At 36.4% G+C, this 25608-nt stretch overlaps 1 protein-coding gene across 4 annotated transcripts in view; it reads right to left on the reverse strand.

The window, feature by feature from the left end:
* LOC120773051 overlaps window positions 1-25608 on the reverse strand; it is a 124871-nt gene that overhangs the window by 50068 nt on the left and 49195 nt on the right. The window contains exon 1 of one of the 4 annotated variants that reach the window (XM_040102000.1): window positions 10509-10599. The exons of the other annotated variants lie outside the window; for them this stretch is intronic. The gene's annotated coding sequence lies outside the window, so the exon portion shown is untranslated. Of the gene's footprint in view, window positions 1-10508; window positions 10600-25608 lie in introns of those variants that run through there. 4 annotated transcript variants of the gene reach the window in all.

Consider the following 25608-nt stretch of genomic DNA (forward strand, 5'->3'; position numbering starts at 1 on the left):
AAAATGAATATCTTAATAAATACGCTTCAAGCTGTTTAATGAAACTCATAAATGAGCGCATAAATTGCTGAAAATTAATCAAATATTATCCCGTCTCTTTGATGGCGGCCATAAAGCTACAAGGTCACTTTCAGCGCTAAGGCATACGCTAATCAGCTAAAGAACAAAAGCTTAAAGACTTTATTTCAACACGTTCGTAAATATATACATATGTGTACAACCATATAAGTATCTTTATACCAAAGTTTAGAAAAAAGCTTAAAATTTTGTGACTGAACTCTTAATTTCATACAGCCATGTTAAGTCAATTTGATGTCTTTGGCTTTGACAGAAAAGTCAAATTGCAAATTAAACTACTTCCATATATACATACATACACTTGAATTCAGCGGCCAAACAGCCGAACTGAAATCCACAAAAGTATTACCAGCAAATGAACAATGTCAAAATATTATCAAATCGACCGAAGGTTGCCACACGTCATCAAATGCGAATTATGACCGAAACTTTCAAACTCCAAAAGCCAACGACGAATTTCAATGCAGAAGCTAAAATATGCGAAACAAAAAATCTATGAAATGCAACGTTGCGCCCCTGCACCCCCAACACCGCGCTTCCACAGAGGCTGCACGTCGTAATGAATGCGAAAAATTTAGTAAAACTGTGTTATGCAACTCTTATACGCTTTATGGTCGTTCACACTTGAATTCGAATACGCGCTTGCGCACACTTGATCTCCACAATGACCTTTGCAAATATTTCGATGTGTTGCTTTTTGATTGGATTTTTATTTCTATTTAAATTTTGGTTTAGTTTTCGTTTGATTTGCATGTGAGCCGAATAATATTTTAACAAAGTTGAGTCGAGTGCATGTGAAAGTGGGCTGAATGGCTCTCAACTATGTATAATACACGGAATTATGGGATTACTTACTATGTACAGATACTTAAGAGAATTGACTTGCTCGTAGGCTTAGTATTGTGTTATTTATAGCACTTTATAAATTTTCGATTTTAGAGAGCCGAAACTATTACTTGAAGCTATGTATCGAAAACAAGGACATTAAAATGGGTTTTCAAACCTAAAAGTCTTGATCTATTCCATTTGAGTCTGCTGCGATCTAGGGTACAACGGCCTGGAAAACCCGCTGATGAACTCTGTCAGGTCCGCGCCAAGCTGCTGACTATCCTGCTTCGTTCCACGAAGACAGCATCGAAAATTACGATACCGCGACTAGCAGTAGATTCATGGTGCCCTCAATCACCGTAGTTGTGTTACCTTTTTATATAGTGTGCACAGGGGCCGTGAAGGCGTTAAGTTGTATTGTTGTTATTTTTTATAGCCGCCTTTATGAAAATACAATTTAATTAGCCACTTTGGCATTGCACCACTCATTCATCATAAAAATAAGACTGTTATGTGGCACATACATACACACAAATCTATTTGTGCTAAAAGTGGATGTGAATTTATAAAACAAAAACCAACAAAATGGCGCAATCGCTTGGCAAGTGCAAAAAGGTGTCTCTTGCTGGCTCTGTTGATGTTTGTGGGCGCAGCAAAAGACAACAACAACAATGATGTGTTATTAAAAACGCTTGATAAGCCACGCCATGGACGCTAAGTAGGCAGACTGGCGACTTGAAGACGGTTTAGCAACTCACACCCACATGCACGAGCACAAACAAGTGTTGCCACAAGCATGGCAGCAATCACAGAGACTAACGCTAAAGTCGTAGACGAAGATTGAGGCTGAGCTGCGCTGTTGCGGCGTTTTGAATGTCAAAGGTGTTTGCAGAATTTCGCAAATTGTACAGCAACAACAACAATAACCACACCTGCACAGAATATGTATACATGTATTGTATGTATGAACTTAACTGTAATTTTTGAAGTCTGGCTGTTGATCAAAATTATTTGGCTAGAACCGTCAGCGCGTGGCAAGTGGATCCCGACTTAGCTTCTCATAATTAATTTTGTGTGGTAACCATGGTGCTCAAATACATATTTACATGTGCCTTTGTGGTTGTTATTTATTATTGTGTAGAGTTCGCGTTGTCTAGTCTTGGAAAGGCTGAGGGTCAAGAGATAAGAATTGCTGCAACACAAGTATTGAAAAACTCAATTTGATATTTAGAATTTGCTGAAAAACTAATTTTGAAACCTTTTTAAGATATAATAGATCCCCAACCTGCGAGACTCATGAATGAAGCTGAACGAGTATGACAAAAATAAAGAGACTGGTTTCATTAATAAGAGTTGAGCTATGCGGCTTAACTTGAATTAGGGAGGAAAGGCAGAGTTGATCAAGTGGTGCTTTCAATGCTCAATTCAAGATCTAAATTTTACTAATAACTTATGAAAAAAAAAAATAAGATCAGTTCAAGCAGCTCTAGCTCTCTTACATAGGTGAGTGAGCAAATGCTATTAGAACACATTTCGGAGTAAGCATAGTCTAAGTATTGTTGAAGATTATAAAACAATAATTAGCAAAAAATAGTGAAAAGGCTAATATTTTGAAGAAAGCGTTCTTAACGCTAGCAAACCCCGTTCGTTTCACTACCAATCTTTCGGTTTCATTTCATCCATTTCATAGTAGTGCCAATTCTAGCTCCCTCCCTCTTCGCCATTTACTACATATAATAAGTACAGGTACGAGTATATACACTAGCACATTGCGCTGTCTTAATCGCATCTCTTTTGGTAATTCATTTAAGAATTCTAAGCCGCTTTCAATTCCAGTTAATTCATGGCAATGCCAATCGTAAATTCAACCAACTGACCGACTTACACGCTTATAGACAGAGCGCTACTTGTCTACTTGTCCGGTTTGCTGTGTTCAAGCCCGCGATTCGTAGCCCGAAGCTTGCAGTTCGCCGTTTACATTGTTTTTGTTTCTAGCTTGTTTTTTCAAACCCGTTTTCTTTTTACTCGCAATGGCTGTGTGTACTTGTAATTGCAGCGATATATTAAGCGTTATGGAGCGAGAATTTTGCTTTTCAAGTTACTTCATGCATTTCTCAAGTAAAATGGTGTTCATTTAGGTTTCTAGTATTTTTTTTATATGTTTCAAATGCATTTTTATGACAGTGTTTCGTTTTTAGAGAATAGCTGAAATACAACTTGAAATTAATTGAGCGATCCACGAGCAGCTATTATAATTGCAAACTGCTCTTTTAGAATGCTTTAAAATCAGAAGAAGTTTTGAATTGAGAGAAGCATATCCTCTACTCAAACGCATGACTTTATTCTCGATTCTGAAATCCCCTAACAAAATCCTTTGTGTTAAGTCAGATAAGTTAAAAAACTTCTACAACGGTTTAAGTTTTTGACACAATTGTGACGAAATTCGTTAAACAGAATGAGCCGTTGTCATTTGTCTCGCGAGAGTAGAAAATTACCCAAGATTTATGCATTGATATTTGCAAATGTTATGACACAGGCATGCTTGAACAATTAGTTTTAGGTCTTCAACCATAAGCCACAATTGCTTCTCACAATTCCGTTTCACCGGAATGTCCCGAGCCAAAGCTGGTAGCATTCCCAGGCGTAAAGTGGCATTTCTTCTACTGCAAATACGCATTCAGTTAAGTTATCTAATCTTCTGCGGATAATAGAATGAAAGCATTTCCAAGAACTGAGACAAGCACTTAAGTGCGCATTTAAATTGCTTAAGCACGTCTAGCCCAGCAATGCTTAAGTGCTGCAAGTGCCAATATAGTATCGGCCAAAGCCTGGCTAAGCCCCTCAACAAGGTAACAACAATTTTCGCATGCAAGGAGAAGAGCGGGGAGTGACAAAACAGTGTTTTGAATAGTCGAAGAGTTGGTGTGGAAGCTAATATCACAAAGTGTTTGTAACTTTTTGTGCTGCCAAAGTTACCGACCTTGAGTTCATTTCGCTTAGCTATATGAATACATATAAATACAAAAACAACATGAATATCATGATTTTTTCGTTTGGTTGCATAAGCGCCCGAACAGTGTATGCAATAACGGATTTCGTTTGGGATCCACGATTCTCAACGGTTTTTAAGTAAAAAACTGTCAAAGATGGACTAAGCGCTAAACAAAAAAAATATTATCAATAACATTTCGGGATCCCGAAATTATATTTCCGAGGTTACTTTAATATCGGAATCTCGAAAAATGTATGTAAAATGCCTCATTTGCACTTACTTGAAATAAAAAAGCGGCAATGAATGCGTCTCTTACCTAGAAAAAAGAGAGAGAGAGGGAAATATGAATAAACATTTCAACGTTTGCTTTGAGTAGTTTTAATAACGGAAATCTTAAGCAAAAAATGAGAATGCATTTATTGTTGTTTTTTACCCTTACTTTGTTTTCGTTTTTATTTATATGCATATGTAAGTATATGTAAATGTAACGAAGCATTGCAAAAATTATGAGCGCAACCACAAGCATTACGAAAAATTTGACATTAAACAAAAACCACATACAAATAATTGCAACAACTCGAGTACAACAACCTCTCAATGGCAACACAAACAACAGAAAAGAGCTGAAGTGTGAGAAGAGGCGTCGACCAACGTGCCACAAACATGATGGATTCATTGCAGCTAATACACAGGCTTACACACACACACACGCAGTCACGTGCAGCATTGCTCACTGCAGGTGTAATGGGTGGCTATCGACTGCTGTTGTTTATTGTTTAGTTGCTGCTACGACATTTCCATCTGATTAAGGCTGAGCCGAGTTGAGCCGAGCTGAGCTTTGGTGCGGCGCAAAGCTAAATCGGACGTGGAACATGATTAGTTGTTGGTTTTTATTGGCGTTTCGTTGTAGCCGAGCTTCTTATATGGAAATCTCATGCACTTTAATGCTAACGCTGTGATTGTTGTTGTTGTTGTTTGTGCTGCTTAGTTTACATTTGCGCGCTGTTATGATTCTACGCTGGCCTTTAGGCGACTTATTGGCCGCGTTTGTGGGCAATCATCGCGCAATTACCAGTTGCTGCTTATGTTTGTTGTTGCCTGCTTGTTTTTTCCTTCGAAATTCCTTATGTTGCAAATTGACAAATCAGCGAGTTGTTGAGTTATTGCGGCAGCGTTGAACACCAACAAATGCAGCAAGTTGTTAAGCCAACTGCAACATGAGGCGACTGGCAGGGTGTTGCAAGTTGCAGTTGCGCAGAGTTGCATATACAGTCAATGGGGTGCAGTTATAAAATGGGAGCGTGGATTTTCTGCATGGGTGAGGGGAAAAAGCACGCCAAAGTTACGCCATCAAATTGTTTATTTAAATACCAGCGACAATTGGCCAATTTCTAGTTATGTGGTAATTGCTGTTAACAGCTGTCGCAACACACACACAGCCACGCCGAGATAGTCACAAGCGAGATGAAAATTATGGTAAGAATAAAGATTATCCACATCTCTAACGGTTTTAAGCGTGAGTCGTTTGACCGGCGCGTTGGTGTCTAAGCTTTTTGATTTTTATTTTTCCGAGTTTTTAAACAATTTCAGCGTTAGCAGTCACAACTTTATTTCAAAGGTAAAAAATAATAATATTTTTGTTTTTGGTTTGTCATTTGGTGTCATGTCTCATGACTTCTGATTTCGAAATTGTCTTGCCTATTCACAGTGAGCGGTTGATTATTATTTATGAAGTACAGGCCTTTGGAACATTATGAAGGGAGTCAATAGTCTATTCCTTATTAAAAGTAAAAACAAGTGTGTTTGAAAATTTTTGAATTAATGTCTTAATCCCGTATTACTTATTAGGAGAAAGCAGTATTTTTCGATCCAATCTTTAGGAACCAACGCAAATTGTTATAAATTATATACAAAAGTGAGCGTCTTGCGCGCTATCTACTAGTCAAAATCAGTTAATGCAAAACTTCTGCAGCCTGACTCATGCCTGCCGGATGACTCACAGTTGAGCAGGCACACATTTTTTCCTTTCTCCATCACCACCTAATCCACATATCGCGCCTATTTCACCACTTGCTGCCCGCACGCCAAGTCAGCGAGCTGGTTTCTTCGCAACGCAGCAGACGCAGCTTGAATACGAACGCCGGAGTTCTATTGCCATTTAAAAAGCTCGCCAAGTGATAGTTTGTAGCTGCAGATGGCAGTAAATCATGCGGCGCGAAAAGCAAGAATGTGGCCTGCCATGAATTCCGCAACGCAGGCCAGGCCACTGTATGTACGCATGCATGTGTGTGTGCGTTTAAGATACTCTTTGCCTATCGTTAAGTGGCTGCTCAATTAAAAATTCACATAACGTAAATTTATCAATTTGAATATTCAGCTACCGCACAAATCCACATCGCCATCCACTTGCCGCATGGCGCACACAGCAGCGGCAGGGAGAGAGCGAGAGGGATTGCGAGCAACGCAATTGGGCGGCTAACACAGTGGGCTGTGGCCGGAGCTAAGCTTCTCGGCGCAAACTTGCAAATGCCAAGCGAGCAGGAAGCATTAGCTGTGTGCAGAAGAGCAGTCTCTACATATTAAGATACACGTACATGTACGTAGATATGCATGTTCGTAAGTGCAAATGTTCGCAAGTGTGGCGGAGCCCCAACCGCAAGACTCATCAGCCGTGTGTGGTTCATTTAATTAACATAAAAAGGCCAGTCAGCAGACAACAGTCAGCGCAAAGTGCGGTACGCCACAGCTCCCCGCCCGGTATGTACAAACATATGGGCTCCGTGGCAAGCAGGCAAACATTCCAAGCAGCCAACTGTTTACATTCTTGCAGACAGTTATCGGCTTCATTCTGCTTACAATGAAGTTGTTGATTGACTATTATTGCCAATTGTTGGTTGTTGATGGAAAATTTGCATTCTTGCGGGGAACCAACAGTCACTTGACAGCACTGGCGAATATGTTAGTACATATATATGTATGTTTTGCATAAAAATCTCCAATTCATTTTGAAAACTCAACTAAAATGTTGTGAATAATTACGTAATTTGCCTAATGACTATTACTTTGCAAGTTTTCTTTCCACCAACACTAGAAGTATTCTCACAAAACATTTGTTTTCACTCTTGAAAATAACGGCAGAATCGTAAAATTATTTGGTGGGGCATACTGCACTTACCTAAGGATAAACGTAATGCAGTTTAAAGGATGAAAGTTTCATGTGGGCGTGTCACCGCCCATATTCATATTAATACCTGTAATTTAATGCTTTAAAGTAGATGTAAACACAAAAGTTAACTCATCTCCTTCTCCCTCTAATGTTTAGCAACCCTTCTCAAAAATAGGCGACATTGCGGTTTATGTCTTTGAATATTCTTCATATAGTATACCAACTTTGAGATTCAAAATTTATTCGCCTAACTTTTTACCAAATACAGACTTTTTTACTGAATATTTCATGTATGATTTGGTGCCTTCTTTCGGTCCATTCGGTTTCGGCCTAATTAAAAAACAATAATGTATTATTTAGTTTCTATTCGCTGGAATTAAGAAATTTAATAATAAATGCGATATTTGAACAACTTATATAATATCGGGCACCCATTTCACGAAAAATATGCACTTAGCTTATTAAGACTTCGTACAAATTTGTGAGCTAACCAAAATCTCATTTCAATAAAAAGACAAACAAAAACCCTGCAATCATTTCCGGTGATTATTCGATTTCAGTAAACAAATTACTTGCCACACGGCACAAGTAAAGATGCGAGAAGAAATAAAAAATCAAGTTTCAACCACCAAGTTGACTGCAAGACTTAAAATATATAAATAAAGATTTCAAAACCGTATTTTTCCTTTTGTTGTCGCCCACAAGCCAAATAAACTACACAAAGCACACTGAATGAATGACAAAGACAGACAAGTGAAAAACACAAATGATATATGGTCCAGCTGTTGCAAATTCACGCGTTGTTTTGCTGAATTCGCAAATAAAATCAACAAAAACGCATACTTTTTGTGGCGTCCAAGCAATAGGTTCAATTGCTTCACTGCTGCGAAAAATATTATCGCTGAGATGGCAACTGAGCAGATGCGAAGGCGTAACTGATGCGACGTGGCGCAAAATAAGCCAAAAACGCCGCCACAAAATGAAAAGTTGCTTAAAATAAAATAAAATGAATATTTTTAAATCAGTAATAATCCAAAAAAGAAGAAAATTGTCGTAAAAAATGAAATACAGTAAATAATGAGAGTTGAATGAGTAAAGCACCGCATAAAATAGCATACGCCCAAATAAAAAATTGTCAGCGTTTATTTTCATTTGCACGCACACTTTGTTGCAATTGCAGCCAAAACACACGAAAAGGTCTAGTCACATATTGTCGTGCCTATTCATTTGTTTGTGCAATCACTGCCGCAGCTGCGCTCATTTCGTGCCCCATACTGCACTTGTCCGGCCATTTTTTCGAATATCGAAATGGCATCATACTTAATAGTAGTCATCAACTCGTAAAATGTCGCGTATACGACATGGATATCGGCGACAAGTGCACCTATTCTATACATGAGGCTGGGGAGGCACCGGTGCCACCGAGTGAGTGCACAAAACGTGTGTGATACATCAGTGAGTACGAGAATGAGTGGAGGCAGGCGGCTTTCGATAAGGTGGACGAGGTGCGCGGGGTAGGCTACTTAACTAGTAAATATAGTAGATTTGCTCATATAAATGATCAGTGATCCATACAGCCTCGCACATATGTACACATACATATCTACATACAGGTATAGATGAATAAATATGTGAAATTTAGTTTCCCCACTGATGATTTCTCGACTCAAGGCGCAATTGAATGACTAAGAGCCCGTTTGACTGCGGGGAATATGTTTACATATTAAGCGGAGTCATTAACTTTTAGTTACACAAATAAAAGTATACATTTATTTATATGAATATATGTATATACAACGTATGACATTTATTAGTGTATTTACGATTATGGTTCGTGATTTGTCAAAGGCTGAAAACTCATGCTTTAGAGTACACACTTTGTAATGTACATATGTATGTTAGATGCTAGAAAATTAAAGGTAAAATTTTACAAAACTTTTTTGGAGAATAGTTTTTTGTTATAGTATTTTCATTGCTTTGGTGATATGTTTCCAAAACGAATGTACAAATTTCTATATAAAGCACAAAAACAACTTCATGTACACCCTAATGTGATATATGCGTTACAATGATAAATTAATCATCGCCCACAGTATTTGAAAAACTCATTATAATAACAAAAAACTTATTGCATTGCTCAATAACACAATGCAAGTCAAAACAACATTATTATTACATTTAATTGAATGTGAAAAAGTTGAACAACTCCTTTCCCTTTCTCCCAACACTCTTTGCATTTACTTTCTGTGGCTAAGGCTGTGTGCACAGTGAAGCGAATAGCAAAAACAAACATAAATTCAAATCCGAAGAAATTGTTCAGATCGAATCACTATAGCATATACAAGTACTTGTAGGTGCTATGCAAACTGGACAACCCTCTTGTATTTGTGATAGGTATTATAGCTTCATTACCACTTGTTTAATTTTGTTTTGTATTTTCTATTGTGCTTTTTTTAATATAAAAATGTCCCTTGCAAGCTTGAAAATATCTGAAAATATTGAACAATTAAGATGTATAACAAAGTGAATGCAAATGTGGTGGCTCGTGTTTTCACCATCGACAGGAATACTCGTAGTGCCATTTTGCCATAAAAATTCGTTGTTTACATACTTACTTATATACGAATACATAATAAAAATGTTAAGGAGTTAAAGACTAAAACGTCCCTATCGAGTTATTCAAACAAAGTGATATTAAATCGTTAACAATTTTACGATAAAAATTGATTTTCAGCTTTAAAGACAAATCAGACATGGACTATAATTGGAACTCCTAGAATCATGGCACGCTGAAACTCTAAGCGGCCTATTTAATTTTGATTTAATATATTTTTATTGTAAACAGACTCGTATACACATACATATATTTTTATACAAGCAATCTATAAAAAATGTGTTTTTCCACAACAACGTTGCCAGTTTAACTTCAATTTTCTACGTAATCGCCGATTTCCCGGACGAATGAGCTCATAAAACACCGAAGCTCAAAACAAAAAGCGTTTAGTACCATTCAATGATTATGCAAACAGGCTGTTATTAAAGCATTAAGTGCTTAACAATCGTTTACGCAAACAGTTTGAGTTACTATTATTATTATTACGTCGCCTGATTATGGCTAAATATTTAAACTAATCGAAAAGAAAATTTGTATTTGTATACTATGTACTTGTGAGTATATTGTGAAATAGGTGAAGTACCACATATGTATAAGTCTGAAACTTTAAAGAAAGCGAATATATATTCTACACTATAGATACTAATAGAAACTGAGTCAGTTATTACCATTGAGATTCTTATATGTATATTTTTACTTTCATTTGATATGTCGCCTATTTAATATTGTCCTAAAATAATTTTTGTGTTTTTATGTACCATAAACGTCAACCTTCAACAATATATTACCATATTTGTATGTAAATAAGTATATGTATGTCTCATACATACCTATTTACTCATTTGCATCACCCTTCTGAACTTTTCCATTGATTTAATTAAATACTGATTAGATTTTTCAAGGCAAGACAAGAGTCTTGTATTTTTAATTTTCCACTTTGTTGACTAGACGTTTCTCAGAGCACTGTTAAAAGCACGAGGAAAAGTGCAGTTATATTTGCGTTACATGTGAGTCACAAGAGCGGCGCAATTTTAATACATACATACATATAAATATAGAATAACTCAGCAAGATTTGCACGCTCCTGCTTACACTTTGAAAGTAATGTTCATAAATGCTTCTATAATCGATTCTACGCCTTTTAAGAATACATTCACAGGTCGTCAACAACTACATGGATACGAGCTTGAGTTTACTGCTTATTAAACTCTACTTACGAAAAAGAGAGTTAACCATACAACAGAAGTAATTCTCTGCTTTTTCACCTCGATCACTATCCTGCTTGAAAGGAAAGCAGATTGTGTAAACTGCCTTATGATATGGACCAAAATATCGCGGTTGTATGCACTTGCTGCATGCAGAAGCGCTATTTCGGCGAGTTTCAAGTGAAATTAAACAACAAAATTACAAGTATTTCATTCATATGTACATACGTACTCGCAAATTTTTCACCCACTAAGCAGAAGAATCATCACAACTACGAATATTGCCAGACTATTTATATTCAGTGTCGTAATAATTCTAATAATAATGTTCATGTGCAGAATGAATAAAGGAACAAGATGTGCTCGGTCTGAATGGCTAAATGATTACTTTGTACAAAAACACACACATATGTATAACCATTAACATATGTACATACATACTACATACTATATGTACATATATGCATATACATTTACATCTTTGAATTTGCAATCAGTTTAAAATTTTATTAGTTTTTTTATTGAGGCAAAGAAGTAAACTTATTAACTTATTTTTATATTACACATGCTGTATATGTAATATATTCATATATATACATATGTATGTACATATACCATATATATTATATAGTATATTGTCTATTCATCAGCGTTTCAAACGTAACAAATTCTTTATATGATCTATTGCTTTAGTAAGCGATTATATACGCTGCTTCTGCACTTGGCCTTCAATCGAGCGTAACGGCGCAAGTGAGCGCACAAAGAACTCTTTCGATGCTTCCCACACCGCCCATCGCACCGAACGTTCGAGCTGCTAAAATTATAGAATTTACGTAATAGGGCAAAAATACTCGAATCAGTGTAAATATTTATATACAGGTATGCATGTGCATGCATGTGAGTATGCCTAGGTTTGTTTGTGATCAGCAGAACACAGCAAGAATGAAGGGAGGCGCAAGAGACAGGCGGTTAGGAGCACGACAATGCAATTTAGAGCAGCAAAATTAATAAAAATTACAATAACAAATGAAAACGAAAACGAAAAGAGTACAAAAAGCTTTGCAAAACATCGATTTCATTTGGCGCACAGCATTTGCATTCGATGATTGTGTGTGTGTGCATGTGTAAATTTTATTTGGCGGAACAGTCAAAGGAAGCAATAGCGGCTAAAGTAAGTAAACAGTGGTGCGATGGAGAACGAAACTGTATACTACATACATGGGTACAACAACAAGCTCAATAAAGAGACAGCAGAAAACGCTCAGAAACGCAAATATTTTCCCATCAAAGAACACTCATACCAAAGCGCTAAGCTTAAGACGCGATCAGGCAATAGTCAAAGGCAAAAATGAAAAATAAATCCACTGAAATATTTGTTTGTGTATACAACATACGTTCGCTTATTACGAGTATAGCTCAAATTATAAATTTGTTTTTGTAAAATTCCACTTTGAAAGCTTTTGAACGCAACGTCTAGTTACCTTTGGTACAGATTCTAGCAATTTTACTTTTAAATACTGAAAAACATTGCCTCAATAAGTTGTTTTTGATAGGATTCATTCATTATATCCAAATATATTCGTAATTCTCGGCAATTTTTGTACGAATTTTCTCCCACAGCAAAAAATAAAACGGAATTTAACAATTGTGGAGATGTCTTAAAGTTACATAACGGTTTTATCGAATGGATAAAACCCATATTCACCAGAGCAGATTAATTAAAAATACTTAAATAAATATGTATGTATGTATATTCAGGAATGAGAAAATAAATTTCCGCTTTAAACAACAACACAGAAAATTACATTCCGAAGACGTTCGAAAATAAACCATGACAAGCCCGAAGGCCATACATACCACACACACACACACCACACCACACTCCACAAACATACCTCCACAACTTTAAATGGTAAATATGCGTCGTCAGCAATAGTTGAATGCAAATGCGCATGTCCGTCCGGCCGACTGGACAAATGTGTTTGCAAATTCTAGGCAGAAGAATGAGAAATTGGGAATGAGGGATATAAGCAAAGTGCTCTTAGTGATGACATGTTGCCTGGACGGTCGGTTCGTCAGTCAGTCTTTGCATTTATTTGTCTGTAAAAACGGTCAACAAATAGACTACAAAAAGCTAAGTAAATAGGTGTATGTGCATATTTGTAAAGCATTTGCGAATTCGCTATTTGCCGCTGTTTTAGCTGGAATTACAATGCTGTTAAAGAGCGTGGACGCAGGGGTATTGCCTTTGTAGATTCGTTAGAAGGACAATTCAATTAAGCTTTTTCAGTTGCAAAAGAATATGGTTGAAAAGTTTTTTTTAACAAAACGTTTCATTGAGATAAAGCGATTTAAGCTAGGGAATCGGCAAGCCTTTAGACTATTAATCTAAACAAAATATTAAGTACTTTGCCTAATCCCACAGATGCAGATAAAACGTTAAGTAACCTTGCAACATTAAGTAACCTTGTAATTCAAGTAGCATCCGAAGTTACTGCAGGTCAATAAGAGGCAATGATCCCCAAAATATTCTGCATGAGTGCAACCTAGCCAAAAAAATCTCTGGCTTTACTCTCTACATATGTATATGGTATATCGAATTTGCGCCCAAATCTGAGCTAACTATTTGTCTGATAGTTTACTGAAATGTATGGGATAAATGTTGATGTTTTTTGATAATCGTCGAGCGTTATAATTCCTTCGACGACCGTAAAATTTTGCACTAACCTTCGCCTTGCTTCGCAAGTTCTACCCGCCATTTAAATAACTGTTCCATATTTTTACATTTGGTTCGCTCGAAATCTGAAACCGAAGCTCTTTGAGTAGTAGACACATATTTAACACAGAGTGCTAGGGAACGCTCATTCTTTACAGTGTGCGATAATAATCTTAGATGCAAGGCATGATCAAAGAAGAATAGTATTATTGTGGTCAGGAATATGTCAAAATCCATCTCTGCCTAGTTTGGTGAGTTTGGAGCCGCAGATCTCAGACTTTTCGAGGGCTCTCAATATTATGGTTATAACTGGTACTAGAACTGGTTAAACAGTCTCAGTGCTTATCATTTTCCATTTAAGCCCTCTGTTTTTGATTTTGAATGCAACACCAACAATGCAGAAGCGCTAACACTGAACAAACACCTGCACTCGAGACTCAAACAAACACAGACCTATCTTCGCGGTTCAGATGCAGAGTCATTTGTTGTATATAATAACGGCGCACAACAACAGCAGCAGCAACAATTACTTACATATATTCATAGTCGTTACAGTAGCGAAGGCCTGCAGCTGTGAAATGCTGCAACAATGGCTATCATACATTTTCTGTCTGTGTGTGTGTGTGTGTGTCTATTATACAAATCGGCGTGCGCAGGTGCAGCAAGCAGCGAAGAGCGCCGCAATATGAAAAACATGAAATGAAGGTACATAATAAAAGTAAGAAGAAAAACATAGTGATTGCACTAAGAGGGGCTAGAGCCGCGACTCAGCGCTTCGGTCGCGTAATCAGGGTGTAACAATTACGCGTTATGAATACGATAGACAAGCAGCAAACCTGTGCACAAACACACCTCTGCCAAGCATATGCGCTCATTAAAGTGTGCGCTGCATGTATGTTTGTATGTATGTATATATGCTCAAAGCCCAACAAACGAGGCAAGTTGCACGCGCAAGCATAAAAATAGAAGCCTAAACGTGGCTGTGGTTCAAGCTGGCGGATATTCGAGCTTTGATGTCTGATTTTGTTGCTGCTGCAGCGCAGCAACCTGCCGCGATGGGCGAACACTCCTACACACCTACACAGCTGCACAGATGCAAACATGCAACACAACGTGCTGTGGTGTTGTTGTTGGTGGCTGGCATTAGCTGCTGGCGGGCTCATGCGCAGGCGTAGCGTAAAAATTGCTTCGGCAACTCATTTTTCGCGCTTTGTTGCTACTGTTGAGTGCCTTTCGACTTTGTTGCCGTTATTCTTGTTGTTGATTTCGTTGTTGTTGTTTGCTGCATTACCAGCAATTTAACATAGACCTTAAATGTTGCACTCGTGAATACTCATGTTGTAGTTGTTGGCTGCGCTATTTCCATATTTTCGCCACACTCGCTGATGGTTCGGCAATGCGTGCAAATTTATTGTTTTTGCCTTCAAATTTGCTGCCACTGCAAATTTATTTATGATTTCTTATTTATAATTTTAAAGTGGCTTCTAGCGCGTGATTTTGGTCGTCGACGTTTTGAGTTTTACTTCGTTGTATTTTGTTGTGGGTGCAAGCAACTCGAACATATTCCAAACTGCTCCGACCGCCTGACTTTCAGTAAAATCACCGCTAAGTTTGTTTAAAAGTCTCCTTTTATATTTGTATGTTCATCGATAAATTGTAAAACAAAGTTTTTAGCAAAATATTTAGTTTACTGTAATATTAGTTGGCTTATGTTTAGGTGGTGCTCTGCACCTAGGCCAAGGTGTTCTTATTTTAGCGAGTCTAAACGGAGCAAGCGATAACAAAACTAACTTCTGCGTATACTGTCTCAAATCTGCTTAAACAGTCCTCTGTTTGCTTCAGAGTTCTGCCTAAAAGCAGTTCGTCTGTTGGAAGAAATCTAATGAAGTACAAGTCTTGACAAGGGCTCACTATTCAGCGGTCATACTGAAGAGAGAAACAATATCATGTAACTCGAAGTTACAGTATTCATTGGTTTTTACAACTAATCGCTTTTTCACTAAATAACCAACCCTAGTAATAATTAATAGTAATAATTCTTAGTGACCGCAGTCAAGATGAAAAGATTCGTCTTAACAAATGTTCGGAGTATAAAGATAACGACATTGCACACTCTCTAACTACCATACGATATACTGTCTTCTGAGAAAAGGCCAGTAAAGACCACAATCTACTAGATTCATATTGTTCGAATCATTTATTAAGGGATGGAGTTCACAGAACTTCGATTCCCGACAATCTACAATTTAGAAATGTGTCAGTTTTGAGCAATCAATGTATATGTGGTGGTATTAATTTACTGTATCAGAAATGAACTAAACATCTGACATTGTGGTCGAGTGATCCTTATTATCGACTGATTTCAACGTGCTTGTTGTATCCAATAGCAGATTGATGAAGTCACATCAAAGGGAGTCCCTTTGTCTGAAACCTCGTTTGGTATCAAACGGCTCGGGGAGGTCCTTCCCGATTCTGATGGAGCTTTTGGTATTGCTCAACGTCAGTTTACACAGCCGTATTAGCGTTGCGGGGATATCAAATTCAGCATCGCGGCAGAAAGACAGCACATTTTCGTGCTGTCAAAAGCAGCTTTGAAATCGAAGAAAAGGTTGTAAGCGCTGCTATAAATAAAATAACAATAATAAATTTCGCACAATTCAAATGTAGTCACGGCACGCATAAACTGTTGTTTTTATTGCAGTGATTGTTGGGTTATGTAAAGGTGCTAGTGGTTTAAAGTGTTCATCGCGTTCGAAATATTTATCTAATGATTGACTGTATCTAATCTGTGCGTGTCGATATGTGTGCATATAAACGAGCATGTACGAGTGTGTGAAGAGATAATTCGCGAGTAGCTATGCGTAGCGAAAACCTCAAACGGCACTTAAGTACATACCACACGAGCGCTTGGTATCACTTGATGCAGCAAACGCATTTTTCACCACCGCCCATGATGCAACATTTGGCGCGTTTTCAGTTTCAACCGATCATAGGTGCTCGTATAATTATTGAAGTTGCTGCATTACTTACGAATTGGAGCGGAAAATATGCGTATCTGTGTGTGTGTGTTACGTACCTGAAAGGAAGTATGAAAATATTGATCAAAACTGTTAAACAAAATCACGAATATTTGGTGGATATATTCATATATAATATAAAAATAATAAAACAACATATAGTATATATTCCTATTCCGATACAAAAAAGTGGTAGAAGAAAGTTTAATCAACATCTAATAAACAAGCGAATACATGGACATATGGAAGTAAAGAAAATAAATTTGGAAAATTAAAACAAAAAAGTTAAAAACAAATGAAGCCGGTGAAGCCAACAGCTGGTTTCATATATATATATGTATACATATATGTATGTGTGTGTAAGGATATACAATTCACATGAATTAATTTAACCACAAGCGAGCAAAAAAATGAAGAACAACACAAAATTTAATCAGAAAAGCTCCATTTTTCGATTTATAACTGCGAGTGTTGTTTATTTGAAAAAAAAAAATAAATAAAAGAATATGCGTGAGTGTGTGCACATGTAATGAACGAATTTTAGCAATGACCGTTCGAGAGAAAATGTTCGTCCAGCTGGCGATTTGCGAGATGTGTTTATGCTACTCGATGTACGGCAATGTTACCGTTATTTTGTAAAATTCACTTAAAAAGTTTTTGAAAACCCAGCCTACCGATTTATTGCTTTTAAGCCCTTCAAGACTGGAAAACCTGTTCACTTAATGCCAGGTCCATAGTGGGGCGGTGCACTATAGCAATTCCATTTTTGCTACTAAATTCTGTGATTATAATTGTTTTACAGTTAGGGAATAGAATCTAACACTTACACCTTAATTTTTCACTTGAAGCTTTTCGCATCCAAATTTAACCTCTAATTCACCAATGTAACATTTGAATCGACTTTCTCGTAAATTTAAGCCAGATGGTGATTGTACATTGTGATTTCAATGGCCAAAAGTTCTTGCCGTTGAATTACAATATACAATTTCTGAAAAGTGGCAACGCTCTTCGCAATGCCAGTTTACGACTGCATTGTTCGCCGTTGTGCCGAGCGCTCGTAGCTCTAGGCACTAAAAGTGAAATAGCTTTGTTTAATTGAAAACACAAAAGGCATGAGAGTTCTTTTTCCCCAGTCATTGTTATTGCAAATGCTCGCATAAGGCATAAAAGTGAAATCGATGCAGCCAGCGAGCGAAATAGGCAAGTTGGCTAGTAAAACTGAAAAACAAAAATAAAACGTATGAAACTGAGAAAATCGAATACGTTAACAGCATTTGGTAGCAAACAGAAATCATTAAAAGCAATTTGATGTATTTAAATTTCATTTTTTTCTTATGGCTACTCATTTACCAAATGAGAAAATAACAACTGTTCGTGTGAGTACAAATACACGTCGCACAAAATGAGCTTCGAATAATTAAAAAATAATGCATATGTGTGAAATCGGAAGAAAAATGGAGGTATTGCCATAAAAGTGTTGAAGAAGAATTTAACTGCTTTGTGTTTGTGTCGCGTGTGTCACAAGCCATAAATTGAAACGAGTTTAACACTTCAGTGATCGCGAATACTTTACTGCACACTCGAAATAGACACACAAAGTCGAGAAAAATGGCTGTAAAATTTTTTTGAGGCAAACATTTGCAGAATTGGCACAAACCGATCCATAAATGAGCACTTTCGTTGCTCATATGAGGGTCAAACTGAAGTTTTGTAGAAATCAGAAATAAAAAATGACTTTTTTTTTAATCTTTTTTTAAGTATGCGTACGCTTAGTCCACTAGCATGGTTAACCCACGTGTTGGTTTAACAATTTCTTTCCATTGTAACCATGTCCTCAACATGAGCTCTGATTTGATTTCCGTTGTTGTTGTCAAAGGTGTGCGATTCAAAAATGAAACATCGAATCATTGAGCCATCTAATATTTTTCTGATAATAATTTCGTTACTCACTCCCAATTTCTTCTTGATTTTCGAAATGTTTAGCAGTCTTTTCTCAGTTTAAACTTAGATCAGCACGATTTGTGCAATTAAATAGGTGTCGTAATATTTGGTGTACGAAAACACCGCACATGACAGTTTGGTGCGAATTTCGAAGTAATAGCATGTGTAAAAATAAGTATCTTTGGATCTGGACTTGAGGTTTGGAGGCTTGAAGAACTTTAGACTTTGAAAATATTTACTAACTACTTGCATATTTTTTAATGAGAGCAGAGAGGTTACATTAGAAGGCGGATCATTTTCATTGTTTTAGCTGTATATAGGGTAGTCGAAAAAGTCATTTCGTATTTTGTCCATATAGTGTTGGAAAGGTGAGATTTTAAGCTACAAAAAGTTCCAGCTTCAAGTTCCAGCTGTTCAAAAATGACTGAAAAAAGGAATAAATTTGCTATATGTATCTTGAAATTTTTGTATAAAGGGAAGAATGCCGCGCAAGCCATCAATGAAATTTTTGAAGTTTACGGAGACGATGCTGTATCAGTTCGTGTAGCACAACAATGGTTCGCTCGCTTCCTTCCTGGTAATTTCGAAATTTCGATTTACACTGATGAAAGTTGCTACACTGATGGAACAATGTCTCTAGCCGAAGATTGGCAAAAAGTGGTCGACCAAAATGGTACATATTTTTTAACTTCTTTATTATTATAAATATAAAAAAGTAAGTTAAAATTTAATTAGAAATAAGAAAATACTTTTGCGACTACTCAAGAATTCGACATTTGACATTTAAGAATTTGCCACAAACGTATGTCCGAGACTCAAGTTCATGCAAATTCTCTCAAAAGCATTTTTGATTTGACACACTTTTTCTGTCATTGTCGAAATAATTTTTAAGACTTTTACAACTACACTTAGAAAAATCAAATAAATTTTAAAATTTTAGTGAATTTTGAACCACTGAACAGAAAAACTGAGTGACATATCGCTTGAAGAGCTCAATATTCATTAAATATTTAGTATTCTTATATACACATGTACACATATTGAAGTGAAATGTTCCATCTCGTTCATCACGATGCGCCTCGTTTGACTTCCGCTCTAGCGTTGCGGCCAAAAAAGGCGTGAACTTTCCGTCACACATACATACATACTTGTTTGTAAGTCAAGGGCAGAGATGACAGCAAAAATGACTGAAATGCCAAGGGCGTCGAAAATTGAAACAGAAACAAAACCAAAAACAAAAAACTGTGAATTACGTCAGAGAGAATAATACAAAAGTAAAGGAAATTTTTAAAGTATCGCAAAAGCATTGAAATTCGCCAGAATTAATCTTCTCTGAACGCTGAGTTAATGCTGTCAGAATTGCTAGCTACTTAGCCTCGGCACATTCTTAGTCACAGAATGCACGAAAAATTCTCCTTGATTTAAAAAAAAGACGGAGAAGAAATTTACTTTATGTTATTATTTATTTTTCGACACATAGCCGTACTAAAAATGAGAAAGTAAAATAAAATTTTATTTTTGCAAAATTTGCTCTTTTTATTGTTTAACAGTTATATTTTTTGTTTTATTTTTTGCGCAAACTTAATGGCCGAAATAAATATTTGCAGAAATTTGACATTGAGTCTCTTCTTCTTTATAAACACATACATACTTACATATGTATGTACGAGTATAGCAACAAAGTATAAATGACGAATATATTTATTTTTATAGCTAAGATGAGCGTTGGTTGGTTTTAAAAAGCCATTAAAGACAATTAAAACGCGCATAATTTTTGTTTGCAAATTAATTTCGATTTTTCATTTATTTTTATTTTCGGTTGCACATAAAAAATTGTTATGAAACCTCAATTCAGTTGGATACAATAGAAAATAACCAGTAACCGGTTCGGTAGCTCGTTGATTGACCGATTGTGGGCCTTAGTTAAGAGTACAAGTAATAAAAACTTAAATTCTAGTTCTAGTAGGTAGCAAAAGCAAAGATTTATTCAGAGTCAAAACTCTAATATTGATGACTAACTCATGTAAGTCGAAAGCTTCACCGATAAAAACCGAAGTCAAAATAAACCTAATCCCTAATAACAAGAAACCCTGCAGTTCCAGAGTACAATGTGACGAAAATGCGAGTGACGGTTCGACTGAATCTGACGACTAATTGAAAGTAGTCATTTGCAACACGGTCGCACATGCGTAAAACACCGCTTAGTTACAACAACAACAACAGTTAATTTATTATTTCAAATGCTATTCCTCTTCATATACTTTACACCAGTCCGTACCGGTTTTCTGAAGGCCTTCTGATGCACAAAATAATATATTCCAAAAACAAATTTAGAAATACTTTCATGACAGCAATAAATAGACTTGAACGAGCTGCTGTTAAAAACTCGAAACGCTTTTTTTCTCAATGAAAAACATTTGAATTCTTTTAATTTACATATTTATGCATATATGTATGTCTGTATATACAGCCGTACATAGCAAACACGCACAAAAACTCGATCCAAGCCATTTATTAAGTTGCGATCTAAATTATGGCAACAAATAAACTTAACCAATGAAATATGCAGATACGAGTAGTTTGTCAATAATTTAAAAGCTCTGTGCTAATTTAAGCAACAAAACCAAAAATAAGTGAGTTATGTTTCTAAACAAGTTTGGCTTTGAGCTTTAGAAAATTTTAAAAACAATTCGTTAAAGAAGTTTAAGACGAATTCAGCTCAGGCAGGCATTTTCATTTCTAGTGATATTCTGGGCACATGCTCTATTCTCATTTTATTGTAATGAAGCTCGCTCTCATAAAGGTGTTCCTTAAGATAAGCATAAACGTCTCACTTCGAAAAGGTTCGATCGAATAACAGAAAATCTCGCCTATAAATTTTGTCTATTTAAGCACCTTTAGCATATTGTCTCTGATACACAATATATAAAAGACTTCTGAATAATTAAATACAAAGTGACAAGAGACAAGAGAATATTTGTGTATTTCAGCACAATTCTCTATGCATTGCGCCGTTTATGTATGTATGTATGGTAGACATATACTGAGAAGGGAATGTGGCATGCCATATTAATTTTAGATGTCGCACAGCCTGTCAAATACTTGTAACATTTTGGCTGAAATTCGAGCAGCTCTTATGTAACTGTCACAATTTTGGCAATTGCTGTGACATAATTAACAGGTGTTTCGGTAATTTTTTTTCGTTTTCAATTCTATTTTATTTCGCTGTTTTAACTCACATTCTTTCGCACTTTTACGAATCTACAACGTCTGCCTCATACTTGTTGGCAATTACATACATATAAATCATTTTAATTTAAATAAAGCATTTAATTATCGGCATTGACAACAATTTGCTGCTAGGCGCTGTAGCAACATGTCGTACCGTAAAGTAGCTGAGAGACAGAGGAATTTAATGCGGATATGAATCAAGTCACATATTTGAGGCATTGTCGTCGCTTTTGTGTGGCACGCCGAAAAGTTTTCCTAAAATAAACAAAACATAGATACTAAAGAAATATCTACATACATATTTACAAAGTATTTGAAAATTTCTGCTGGCACTTCTTAATAATCTTCGAATAATAAATCAAAATCTCTCAAACTCTTTTTTGACAGTTATTCGCTCCGACGCTGTAATGTTTTGCCTTATTTCAGGTATTTGTTGCGTAAAGTAAGAGTAATAATGAACTCGAAACATTTTATTTACGTTTTAGTTTTATATGGAAGTTACGCTCATTAATTTCTTTCATTACTAACTTCTAGATTATTTTACTATTTTTGCTATTTTTTTTTTCATTTTATTTGTTTGTTGAATCAATATAACTAAGATTTCTTTTTATTCTCTGCATCATTTCATCGCATTTTGGCAAATTTTAGTGTCATTAAAATAGCTGTAAAGCAGTCAAGCACTGATTGTCACCAAATATTTGCAAGCTAATTTGCATTTTACACACAAACAGCCATATGTGTACACAATACACAATTATAAAGCCAAAATATCTGAATAAATTATAAATTAGCAAAAAAAGGCAAAATATAAACAATATATCCGCCGACTGATTTATGATCCGCATATTCTTTGTTTGTGACCCATGTGACATAAGAGCTGTCAAAGCGGTAGCGCAATCCGTAAAAGACTAATGCACATAATTAAAAACTTATGTAACACATTGTATTTCTCAATTATATGCGAATCCATACACAGCTCATACTAATATGTACATTCGTATGTGTGAGCATGTGTGAGTATGAACATAAGTATGTATGTTTCAGCTAATTTGAATACCAAACTACTTATTGCTGTTGCTTAAAAGTTGCTTGACCTTTGAAGGCCTGGGGGGGTAGACCACAAAAAAATTAGAACCGCAAATGGATTCTTTTCGTGTCGATCGAAGATTACCAACAGCGCCACGCCAAAGCATGCGTATGTTAAAGTGGCTTAAGTCGATTCTGGTTGATGATAGCAATTTTGAGCGCTTCTAGCCACTCCAGACGAGCCTCGATGTTGTGTTATATGTATCTTAAGCAATACATTAGCATCGGAAGCCTCAACTTGCAATTAAAGAGCGACAAAAGCTATGCCCAGATATTTGCTCGACTCCAAAGCAGCTATCCCATTTAAAGTCGACTTAAGCTATTTTAACATTCATTAGGAAATCTTTTTCAATTTGTAACTCATGGTTAGCTTCATTTGCACGCTGATCGGTTAGTCAGATACTTGGTTAGATCGAAAAAACTACAGACAGTAGCTGAAAGCATCCGAGAGCAATTAAAGATGTTAAACTCTAAGATTTTCCGAGTCAAAGAGCGATAGCAGCGAAGTGCGCTGACGAAAGTGATCTTTCAAAGAACAAATTAAAGAATGGAGTGAGTAATGAAGTGCTGAATAGAAAACAAAGCGGTTAAGCAAACAATTAAACAGCCGATATTAGAAAAGAAGTGTAAAGTGTCAAATAAGAGGCAGAAATAGCAGTTCAAATTGTTTAACGTTTAAGGTAAAGGTAAGGCATAGTCAGTTACGTAAAATTTACAAGACGAAAAAATCAGTTTTTAACTGTGTTGGAAAGTTAATGTTTATAAAATTATTAGTTTAAATGTGACTGAATTAACTTTGCTCTTAAATGTTGGCAGCAGTTTTCACAACACGTTAAGTATCTAAACAAATGTAAAAAAGTAACTGCGATCATTCCAATAATGAAAAAAAACGTATGCAAGAGTTAAACTAATTGGCACTGATTGTTCAGCTTTGAAGTTCGCTCCGCGGATGTGGAATATTCAGTTAATCGAGATTTTAGAAAATTATTTACATAACTTTTGCAAATAATTTTACACCAAACACAACTCAAATATTTGATTTCAGCAGGTTTTTAAATAGGCGCCCAAACACTCAAATTTTACGTAAAACGACTAAAGTCGATAAAAATATCACATAAACAAATTGCTTTACCGAACCACAATGCCATTTAATGTCATTTGCCGACTAGTCTAGGAACGAGTGGCCGATCGTAATAATTGCATAACCGATAATTACCGAAGAAGCTGCAGGGGTTAGCTGCACTACACCTGAGCGAAATGTTGCTTACATTTCAACGGCGACAGCGACTAGCAATGATAATAAATCTAAGCACAGAATTGCGATATAAACTAAAATGTTTATTAATTAATCAAATGCGCCTGCGAGCGTTTTGAAATCGGCCATAGCGGTATATGTAGTTGTGTGCGTGTGTCTGTTAGCTTGCACGCGGCCAAGAGAAACATGTCAATTGAGGCGGTGCATTATGCGCTGCTACTAATGATGATGTTGCAACGGCGGGCACAGGATGCACGCACACACATACACATCCATATAATTAGACATGAAAAAGACAGCGGTTGTTGTTGGTGTTATGGTTTTGCTAAACAAACGTAGCGGCAGCAGCCAACTTCAGTGACGATGCATTAAATTTTCTGTTATTTTAATATCTTGTTGCCGTGATCTTCCGCCTTTTCCATCTAATTACACTTGGCAACGCCAGCGTGCACTCACACACACACGCACATGCATCTGCACAAATGCATCATAAATTTGTGTTTACAATAAATGGTGTAATTGGCTTTTTCGTCTCTTGCTGTCAGCAAGTCATGCTAATGTTGTTGTTTTTACTGGTTTTTGCCTCTAATGTTTGCTGCTACACTTGTTCGCTCATCATCGACCTTTGCGACTGTGTGGCGTTGCTGATGAGCGATGTTTACTCGCCTTCGTTAATTGATTTCTATTTGGAAAAACGTTTATTTTTCATTTCATTGGCTTTCCTGCTCATTTGCTTATTTAGAGGCTTCAATTAGCTTCCACTGTTGCATAATGCCCGGAGCCATGAATTTGAACTTCAATCGATTTTTCACTTCGGGGAGTCCACACTATACACATATTCACATGTGGCTCTCCATTTACTTTCGTACGAGTGTCGAACGATCCGTTGCACAGCAACTAGTAAAAGTCATTTTCGCATAACGAACAGCGAAACCAAACGTGATACCGAACAACACTTTCCAAATGTAATGACTGCAGACGCAACACCAACAACAACACCTGACAGCAGGAACAGGCTGACAGCATTACTTGTCAACAAAAACAACAAGAGTAGTTCAATGACTCCGAATCGATACATCTCATACAATGTGTCCCTAATTTTTGTTCATATATCATCATGGCGTGGTTTGAAGACGTACTTTTAACGGTGTTAAAGTCACATGGCTGTTAGATAACTTGCAAGCATTACTGCCTACTTTACGCTGAAATTTCGTAACTTTTTCAGCAATTCCTTTCTTTGCATTACAAAAACAAAAAAGTTAAAATAGTTAGTTACACCTGAAAAGACAGCGCCTTTCGGGTGTCAAGTTTGGTATAAGCTCAGAATTTATATAATAAAAAGCACAAATGGCAAACCTTAGCCAACAAAGGCACTTCAGGAAATCAGGTCAACCTTTTAAAATTTATATATCTGAGGAAAACGTTGGGTCAACTACTTATAAGATTTGATATCTCTATGTAAAACGTCTTCCAATGTTT

The sequence above is a fragment of the Bactrocera tryoni genome, chromosome 1, assembly GCF_016617805.1.
Source record: "Bactrocera tryoni isolate S06 chromosome 1, CSIRO_BtryS06_freeze2, whole genome shotgun sequence".
NCBI classification, from domain to species: Eukaryota; Metazoa; Arthropoda; class Insecta; order Diptera; family Tephritidae; genus Bactrocera; species Bactrocera tryoni.